Source organism: Diadema antillarum, unplaced genomic scaffold (assembly GCF_040938485.1).
Source record: "Diadema antillarum isolate AM-2024a unplaced genomic scaffold, OU_Dant_1.0 scf00000072, whole genome shotgun sequence".
In the NCBI taxonomy this organism is placed as follows: Eukaryota; Metazoa; Echinodermata; class Echinoidea; order Diadematoida; family Diadematidae; genus Diadema; species Diadema antillarum.
In genome coordinates, this window is record NW_027270961.1 from 2,968,060 (window position 1) to 2,978,678 (window position 10,619).

Here is a 10,619-nt window from a genome sequence, read left to right on the forward strand (position 1 = left end):
GTAATACATGTAGATCTATATACTGTAAACGTCAATATTTTCGCGCGATTAATTTTTCGCGCTGAGCGGCTCGAAAACGTATTCGCGGGTTCTTAAATTCGCGCTCCGCAGCAGGTTACTTTACTGTAGTACACATTCACTGCTTTCATCCAAAGCCTCTGCTACATAGCTTGCTATGCCATCGTACGACAAGCGACGTAGCGAGCGGCTCGACTGCGAGTACAAGCACTCAAATACGTAGTACAGCTGTGACTGTAGTACCGTAGTCACGGGGTACTGTAGCATCGGTGCGTGCGGTGCACACAATGCATGCTACAGTAGACCCTACACAGCAATCTATCGTCTCTTCGCACAGTACTAGTAGCGTAAACATGCCTGTACATTGTACTACGTAGCAGTATCATCGATGAAGCGCACACAATTCATCCCGTTCAAAATGTGCATAGAAATTGTGAAGATATATTCGCGCGTTTTTGAATTCGCGCTAGCCGAGCGTAGCGCGAAATCCGCGAAAATTAATGTACCGCGAAAATTTCCACGTTTACAGTACACAGCCCTGACGAGCTGTCCATGTAAAAACGCACGGCGTCTGGTCGGGCTATAACCCCTGCCCCGGGGCGCTCGGGCTGATCGCAGTTGAGACGCCGTGTGCAAAGCACAGCGGCGCAACATTTGTGTACAGTGACAGACAGGGCTGCCGGCTGCGTACTGTAAAAGTGGAAATTTTTGCGGTTTTGAAATTTTTGCGCATTTCGCGCAAGCAGAAACTAGCGCGAAAATAAAGCGCGCAAATATTTTTGCATGCCATATGTTCCAGTGCAGTGGTTAATGTCTTGATTCCGCGGAATCTGAAAAACACACAAAAATCTTCTCGGCCTAGCGCGAAAAATTAGTCGCGTGAAAATATCAACTTTTACAGTATCCCACGATCCTATGCTATACTGTAGTTGATCGGTCTGTATCTGGTCGTCGGGGATATGTTCCGCGCCGCGGAGACTGCGTCTCCGTCTTGCTTCATGGATCCCCTCCTACGGAGGAGAGCGTTAACATCAAAAAGATAAAAGACTTCTCCGGACAGACGGATCTTTCTCTCTAATACTACTAATAAGATCTAGTTACTCTGCTCTGCTAAGTGTTGACTGCATGAGTCTTGCGACAGAAAAATCCGTCTGGCTGAAAAAGTTTTTATCATTTTTTTTTTCTTTTTTTTTTTTTTTTACTTTTATGGCTCTCCTCTGACGACATAAGGGGATTCCGTGAAGCCAGATGCAGTCTCTGCTCGGAACATCCCCCAACAAGACACAGACCGATCCTTTGGCTTTGGTCAACAGGAGTCGTAGCTGAGTGGATTTTTAGGCTAAAATTCATAAGTTCCCTCATGCGCACTATTCCTTCTGATGATGCATGGAACTGAAAGGATATGTAGGGATTCTGCATGCATCATTTGTTTTATAGAATGATGACCAATTTTGCCAAAAAAAATCCAGTGTTTTTTAATAGATACCTGGTCTGTATCTAGTCGTTGGGGATACGATGTGAATACGCCTGGCTTCACGGAATCCCCTTACTTCGGAGGAGAGCCGTAAAATGTCAAAAAATGAGCAAAAAAACTCCTGCGGACAGACAGATATTTATGTCTAAGTTACCGCATGCACACATGAAATTCCAGGCCTTCTGATACATGAAAGGACATGTTCATCATTTGTTTTATAGAATGGTAACAAATTTTCCAGCACATGATATGTAAACATAACAACCTAGGTTAGGTGGAATGGTTGCGCTAGAAGTATAGAACCTGATTACCGTAAACATTCTTGTATAACTAAGGTGCACTCACTCGACATAAATGTTTTTTCTTTTCTTTTCCTCTACATTTTATTTTGCTGATCCCTGATCCAGAATCACTACTAATCAAAAGGAGCAGGCCGTACAAAATGGGTCCATCATCAGGTAAGCTGATGCCGTACTACTGTACATCTAATTCAAAGACATTCACATATTAACTTGAAAATGAATAGAGAAACTTAGTATAACTATAAAAGCACTGACAAAATAGTTGTGATAAACAAGATCAAAGGCAGTTTTGATGATGTCTGTTTTTCCAATGCTTGGGTAATGATATTTTCTGAACCCTTCTCAAGAAAAGTACATAAAATGAAAGCAGCTGAAAATACACAATGCTATTTAATCATCATGTTACATCTTATGACTAGTGCACAGGGGACATTGTGTTTCAATGTTTCATTAAAATGCAGGGCAACCCCATTCTAAAAGAAAAATGTCCAGGACCTCCGATTTTACCTCATTATAACTGGTACCTTCTTGTAAAAATGTGCTGAAAAAGAGGCCAGGGGATAAAGTAATGGAAAATCAGGACCACCAAAATCACCTAATTAAAAGCAGGACCTTGTTGTAAGTGAGCTGCATGGTTCATGGCATTTCAAAATCATTTATACAATGAAAATAAGGAGTAGATATACTCCTAATTCAAGCACATCAATTTGTGACGAACCATTGCAAACATGGTAACATCATGTTACTTGTGTACAGTGGACATTGTGCTTCGATGTCTTGTTAAGATATTGTATTTTTCTCCCCAACTTCTCTGCAGTGTTGAATCGCGTGAAGTCCTTCCTCCCTGAGCTAGAACGGGCTAATCAGCAGCTGGATGCAAGACTAGAGAAAGGCAGCACTCCTGAGGACCTTGATATTGAGAATGTGGACGACTGCCATGGACCCATCATTGAAATGGTAAGAGCTACAGTATTACACTGACTATGCATTTTCTTCATGACAAAGGAATGGTGCATTTCATACTTGTGCAGCAAGCACTCTTTAAAAATTGTATCATGATGTCAGGTATGTGATTCTGTTGTTCCTATTCGAGAATTGGAGCCATTTCGTTTCTGGCCATGCATGACAAAACCCACAGAGTCACACAGATTGATTTTCCATTAGGCATGAAAGTTTGCATTTTGGTCAGTAAAGTTCATATTCAGTTCGAAGTATTCTGAGATACAATGTAGTAATCCTTCCATACTGCTGTATATGTAAAGCATTGAATTATGAAATTATGTAAGAGCGGCACTTTTTTGCAGTTTTTGTAAAATGATACTTTTGATTTACTATATACCAGTGTGCTAATCACACTTTTTGAAGACAGGAAGACCCTCAAAATAAGGGGTGCAGTCGTGCAGTGCACTGTAACGTTCAAGTAATATTTGTGCCCACATTGTCTACACATATGCATGTTCATGTATGTCTACAGGATATTATCCTTATTGTCCATCATTATAGAAGTGGGGCTCATACCCTGGCAAATCATAAGTTTTTGTTTTTGTTTTTGTTTTTGCTATTTCATTTCTACTCCTCTGGTAATCTCCATTTTTCTTTAAGCCATCTGGTACTTGACAGTGTGCATGAAAAAAACAACACAACACAACAACAACAACAACAACAGCAACACAAAAAAGAAAATAATAATAATAATAATAATAATAATGATGATGATGATGATGATGATGATGATGATGATGATGATGATGATGAACCAGCCAGGCAAGGGATGCAATGTTGACTAAATCTGTGGTGGTCTTCTGATTCCTTGCAGAACTAAAGACATTTCTGACTCATCTATGCAGTGCAAATTTTGCTTTAAGCATTATTGACTACATCTATTGTGGTCTTTCCTTGCAGAACCTTGCACTGTGTGAACGTGAAGATGGGAGTTCAGATGACGATGATGATGACAGTGATGCGGATAGTGAAAGTGACGACAGCGAAGATGAGTGCCACCTCCATCACAACTCTGCAGAGATCAATCCACAAACTCTGAAGCTTCCGGGCTGCAGGAAATCAAAGAGTGGAAGGACATTGATTCAGGAGATGGAAGAGTCAAAATCAAACTCTACAAGTGATTGCCAACAGGAGAGGACTTGAATTTTATCAGCAACAGTCGTGACAAACGTTTAAAAATGACAGCCCAATAATGAGTGCACACTCTTCTGCCAAATCATGGATTATCTACTCACATCCCTTTGCACTCCTAATAACATCAAGACCCTGTGAATTTGAGAGACAGTCCAAGTTTCGAGGCAGGAAAGAGGATCAGGGCATCATTATCTTGGGTGTGACAGTCAAATCTTCATTTTGTGGTTAGGGATCACAGTATTCTTGCCAAAGGCATATTGTAGAAGACACACATAATCATGAGTTTCAATGTCTTGCTTTACTTTTTCGTCAGCTGAACTATAAAAAAGTGAAAAACTGTGTTGTAAGAATAGTACCAAATGATAACATGAGCACAGTATTGGGAGATTGCCAGTATGTTACTCACAGAACTTTACTGGACGATCAGTGTATGTGTCAGTATTTCATTTTACATTCGAAATTTACAGTGATTTCAGCAGACATGCAGATGTTCATCCACCCACATACTAAAGGGAAAATATAAATCTGATGTTACAAAAAACATTTCTGAGCTTTTTTTACCTGTACCTATCAAAGGTATCTGCCTGCTTTTACATCATGCTCGCAGTCAGGACTTTAAGAAATTAAGAAAGTTGTCGTAATTTAGAAGTCACATACATGTAATTTCATTCTTGACATTTCTGTTATGCCAAATTGAAATACGTTGTATATTATATTTTTGGGGTTTCGGTTTTGCCTTTCACCCTCCTCAAAGATGATTCTAGTTGGTACGCAAACTAAATGCTCCATTCATAATTGGATTTTTTTTTTTAAGTGTTACAAGGCAACACATTGTTCAGCATTGACAAAAGATGAATTTTGTACCACCACATATCATAGCAGTTTTATGTGCCAAATCTCGAGTCAAATGCTCAAAACCTGAGTTAGCGAAATCCATTAGTTGGTAATTTGTCTGATTTTCTTCAGAAATGTGCTGTTACCATGGCAACATTGTTCAACAATGATGAAAAATGAAGCTTCCACAGCTACATACTACAGCGGTCACAGGTGTGACTTTACGAGTCAAATGCTTAAAAACTGGGAGAGTTAGGTCAATCAACATATTTTTGTGTGATTTGTATAAAAATGTTACCATGGCAACAGACAGGCATTGACACTCAGAAAAGTGTCTTGCATGATAACATACATGTATTACAGTGATCATGTGTCCTAAGTTCCAATTCTAATGCTCAAAAACTGAAGCAGTAGCCTGGTCCACTCAATTTTGTATGATTTGTTTAAAAACTGCTGTTGCCATAACAACAGATTTCTTAACACTCACAAAAAGGTGTCTTGTGCAGCTACATATTACATTGATAACATGTGGCAAATTTCAACCAAATTCCTTTTAGACTGAGGGTAGTTCAATCCACAAAATTATGTATGATTTTTTATGAAAATTTGCTGTTACAATTGTCAATACAGTACTGACAAAAAAAAGGTGTTTTGCACAAATATGATTGCTGTCACACATGCTAAATTTTGTTAAATTGCTACAAAAAAATGAATACAGTAGTTTGATCTAAAAGATTTTACAATGGAGTGACAGACCAACCAATTGACTGCCCGTGTACCCGACCTCAGAGTGATTCCTATATTGTAACACTAGAAATTTCATGTAGTTTGTGAGGAGCGGAGATTCACGAAATGCATGCAAAAGTTCTTGTCTACAGTATAGCAGTGAATTCCAGTGGCTACTCGCGAAAATGTCATGCCACAAATAGTCCTGATTTAAGAGTAGTGTACTTGTATATACCCCCATACACTCTGTGGGAGGGGGTATAATTAGAGTGCACTCCCGTTATAGCGAATGCAGTTACATTGTAATGTATACTGTAATGAAATTCTTGTTACAATGAAAAATTCAGGTCCCAAAATTAACTTCTACATATCTTTATACGTGTATACTTTACTGTTCAGTTATAACAAAATTTCAATGTGATGAAAGAAAACTGCTAGTCCCAAAGCCTTTGTTATACAGCTGTTATAATGGGAGTAGCCTGTACACACTGTATTTGCATACCTCCATAACGGGGAATGTTTCTGACAATCAGAGAACTTTGTCGTGGGTTTGCCAGACATACAGACAGTATATGCAAATTAGATTCAAGCCTTGAAATGTGTAGAGAATGTAAAGGTGGATAGAATTGCTTTTGTCTTGGTTCTTGGAGGAAAAATATTAATACACCTGTAGATTTGAATACATCTGGAAACTACATGTAGTCTATGGCTCGTTACTTTTTATGTTGTTTCGCAAAGTCTGTAAATAAATTCACTTTGAAGTAAGTAGATGATTAGAAGTACATTGTATTGTTATCAGTGACCTCAAGTGACAATCAGAGCAGTTCAGAGGGATAGGCAAACATTAGAAATGTTGATGTGGTTTGATTACACTGTACATTTGTACTTTGAACACTGACATGGATTCATAACTCAGTCACATCTGTGTGTGTGTGTGTGTGTGTGTGTGTGTTTGTGTGTGTGTGTGTGTGTGTGTGTGTGTGCGTGCGTGTGTACATGTGTGTAATGTGTGTTTAATGTGTGGTGTGGGTGGTACAGTATACATGTATTGCATGAGGTGTGTTTGCATTAACTCACAGAATTTTTCAGTCTAATCACAGTTTCAGCTACACTTTACCTGTGCAACAAAATTCAGTACAATACCAGGTACATGATTCAGGAACACAGATCTGCAATTTAATTGCATTTTATTTTCTTTTTCACAGACATGGACGTCATTGCACGGACACAAAATTCATGTATGTGATGATAAACTTTGCAAAGGTTACGGAGAGCTGATACAGCATCATCAGTTCAGCTCCAACTTACAGATCCACTCTTGGTATCAAATACAGTGTACATTATTGTACTGTACATTGTACCATGAATGCCACTCTTGAAACCCATTCTATCACTCCACTCAAGTGTGTTGGACTGTGCAGGTGTATAAGTTTGGAAGCAGGTAAACTGAGATACCTGTTCTTGCAGTTAGTTTTATATCTGGAGTTAATTACCTCAACCAAGGAAGGAGGAGGTTAAGTGATCATCGGCGTTGATTTGTCTGTTTGCAAAATACATGTAACTCAAAAAGTTGAGTACGGATTGAAATGAAGAAGTTGATACTGACACAAGAAACATCTCATTCAATTTTGGTAGTGATCCAGGAGTTTTTATGGATTTTTGAAGGATTTTTCATCTTTTGGTGTATAAGGTCAATGAACTTGGGGTTCAAGCTGTGCTTACTAGAGGTTTACATATGGGCACTAAAGCGTGCGCTCTGCTTGGGCAACCATGCAATGATGTAAACAAAAAGCTTTTATTTTGGGAAATTGCATGCGTGTAAGGGTGGAAATGAGTTGCTGGCTTGGCGGAGGTCTGTGCTCTCCGAGTGCTTTTCTAGTTCAGTATTGCAGAAAAGGTGCATTTTGTGGAGCCATTGTACTGTACAAAAGCCATTTGAGATCATTAGTCCAAGAGTGCAAGGAGGAAACATCAACACTCTAAAATAAACTCTATTTGGCATTGAATATTGATACATATACAACTTTGTTGTTCTGCATTAATACTGACACAATACAAACCTTTGGTACTCAAATATAGACCCTGAGGTCATTTAGCTATGTTTCCTGATAGAGGCACTACATGCACCATCTCCTAATTCTTGGGAGCCCTCTCTACCATCTACCCAGATAAATCAACATCCTCTCTGGTCACCACATAAAAAGATGCAATCAAACATAAGTCAGAAAATCAAACATAAGTTAGGTATCAGCCAATCAGAACGGAGTATTCCCAGACTTATGTGTGATTTTCCGACTTGTACACTTGATCCCAACTTTTATGCAACAGTGCCGTGGTCTCCATTCTCTTCAGGGAGAACTGAGTGCAGTATAAAGTGCCAGTTGGGTCAAGGGTTATTTGGGACTGGACTGGTAGGTGGTGGAGCTTGAGATCCTGAAGTACACTGTGCCACATGCTGCTTACAAATACAGTCAACTTCGGATACCTCGAATTCGTCGGGACTGAAGAAAATGGTTCGAGGTACGCGAAATTCGAGGTACGCGAAATTCGAGGTATGCGTACGTATACGTCGAATTTCCTTCGACTTATCCGACGTTTATCGATTTTCAACATGGTATCTGTTATAGTGCCTACCGATTGTTTGCATGCTTGTCAATTGGAATTGAATAGACTTTTATATGAATGAATTGAATGAAAATCGGAATTGAAATCAAAATATCAGAAATGAAGATTTTGGTGGCCCTATCACGCCACCAAAAAAAGTCGCATGTTTGCCTTTACTTTTGAAAATGAACAGCGGTAACAATCGGCTCCGTAAGATACTAAAATAAATGTCGGATGTTTGCTCATACTTTTGAAAATGAAAAACGATAAGACTCAGCTCCGTATGGTGCTAAAACTAATGTCAGATATTTGATTTTGCGTTCGGAAATGAATAAGGATAACATTTGGCTCCGGAAGACGCAGAAATATATGTCGAATATTTGCTTTGACGTTCGGAAATGAAAAACAATATTCAACTCCGTACGATGGTTAGATAAGTGTCGGATGTTTCCTTGTACTTTCGAAAGGAAATAGCAATAACATTTGGCTGCGGAAGATGCTAGAATAAATGTCCGATGATCGCTTTTATGTTCGGAAGTTGCAGTAATATTCTGCTTCATACGATGCTAAAATAACTGTCTGATGTTTGCTTTTAAATTTCGAAATGAACAACAGTAGCATTCAGCTGCGCTCAATGGTAAATTTATGTTTGATGTTTGCTTTGACGTTCGGAAATGAGTAACAATAACATTCAACTCCTTACGATGATAAAATAAAATGCTGGATGTTTGCTTTTACGTTCGAAAGTAAATGGCAATAACATTCAGCTCCGGAAGATGCTAAAATACATCTCGAATGATAGCTTTTACGTTTGGCATGTTTGGAAGTGAATAGCAGTAACATTCTGCCCCATATGATGCTAAAAAAATATTGGATATTTGCTATTACATTTCGAAATGAATAACAGTAACATTCAGCTACGTTTGACGGTAAAATAAACGTCTGATGTCAGCTTCGACGTTCAAAAATGAAAAACAGTAACATTCGGCTGAGTACGATGATAAAAAAAATTGTCAGAATGATTCATTTCACTTTCGGAAGTGGACAGCAGTAACATTCGGCTCCGTACGATGATAAAATAAATGTCGTATGTTTGAAATCAATAACGGTAATATTCTGCTTCGTACAATGCAAAAATAAATGACAGATTGTTGCTTTTACATTTGGAAATGATTAAAGGTATTAATCCGCTCAGTTAGATGCTGAAACAAATAGCGGATGTTTGCTTTCACGTTTGGAAATGGATAAGGATAGCATTCGGCTCCGTAAGGTGCTAACAGACTATCTAATGTTGGATGATTGCTTTTTACAATAAGAAATGAATAACGGTAACTTTCGGCTCTTTACAATGCTAAAACAAATGTCGGATGCTAACAAATGCCGGCAAATGCTCCCACGTTTTTCATTTAATTTCATTTCTAATGTCTTTCTCCATTTTTTTTGTGTGTCGCCAGATTTTAATTTCGAGTAAATTCGACCACCAAAAAAATAAAAATCAGTGATACTGGTGGCCCGATAAAAGTTAGTGTGGAGCCCTGTCTATATTATTCTTTATTATGCTCGGCGTATAATTCCACATCATATTCCACAATATTTTCATAATCGCATTGCTGAAAAAAAAAAAAATCAGTGCTTCCGTTCTCGGGGAAGAATAAATGAAACATACTTCGTGAAAGGCAAAAAAAAAAAAGTTAAAAAAAGGCACTACGCAGGAGATTGATGTTTGGACAGTGGACCGTGATTAATGCCAAAGATATATAACTGTCAACACCTACGCAGGTGCGCCACGACGGTTAAGAAATCTACGCGCACGGTTAAGAAATCTACGCGCACGGTATGACTATCATGATCAAGAATTAAAACACAGTGGTTAAAGAAAAGAAGATGATGGGGCAGAGCGTAGTGCTATTGTAAGCACTCCATTGGGAAGGGTGCTACGTGCATACCGTGTACGTATGTAGGTAGGTGTTGGGGATTTTTCTTGTCAGCTGTGTACCGGGTATTTCTTTGGGCGCGCGATTGTTCTGGTCGGGAATATTTACAGTCGAGTGTGAAAAGATTTGTGACATGTCTTCTTCGCTGTCCACACGCGCTTAATCGGAGATGCTGAGTGATGTTTGCAATTTCGATTCGAGCTACATGCTGGGAAAAACAATAAGTTAATTAAGATCGGGACAGTAGATTTCACTTCGAAGTAACCGAACTTCGAGTTATTTTCTTCGAGCTACGCGAATTTTAATACACGGAAACTCCATAGGAACAATCAGGACTTTCATTTTGCCCCCGAGGTAAGTGATATTCGGCTTATCCGACGTCGAAGTATCCGAAGTTGACTGTACATGCAGCGTCCATTTTCACCAGAGGCTGGTTTCTGCTTTTTACTAAAACTGGGAAGATAAGACTCCTATGCATCATTAACTGTATCCTTGCCTGTATTCAATTAATGTAATTGCTATCTCCATGGAAACCACAGTCCAAATCATTTAATATTGAGGTCCTCTGTCTCTACAGCTGACTGGATGGTG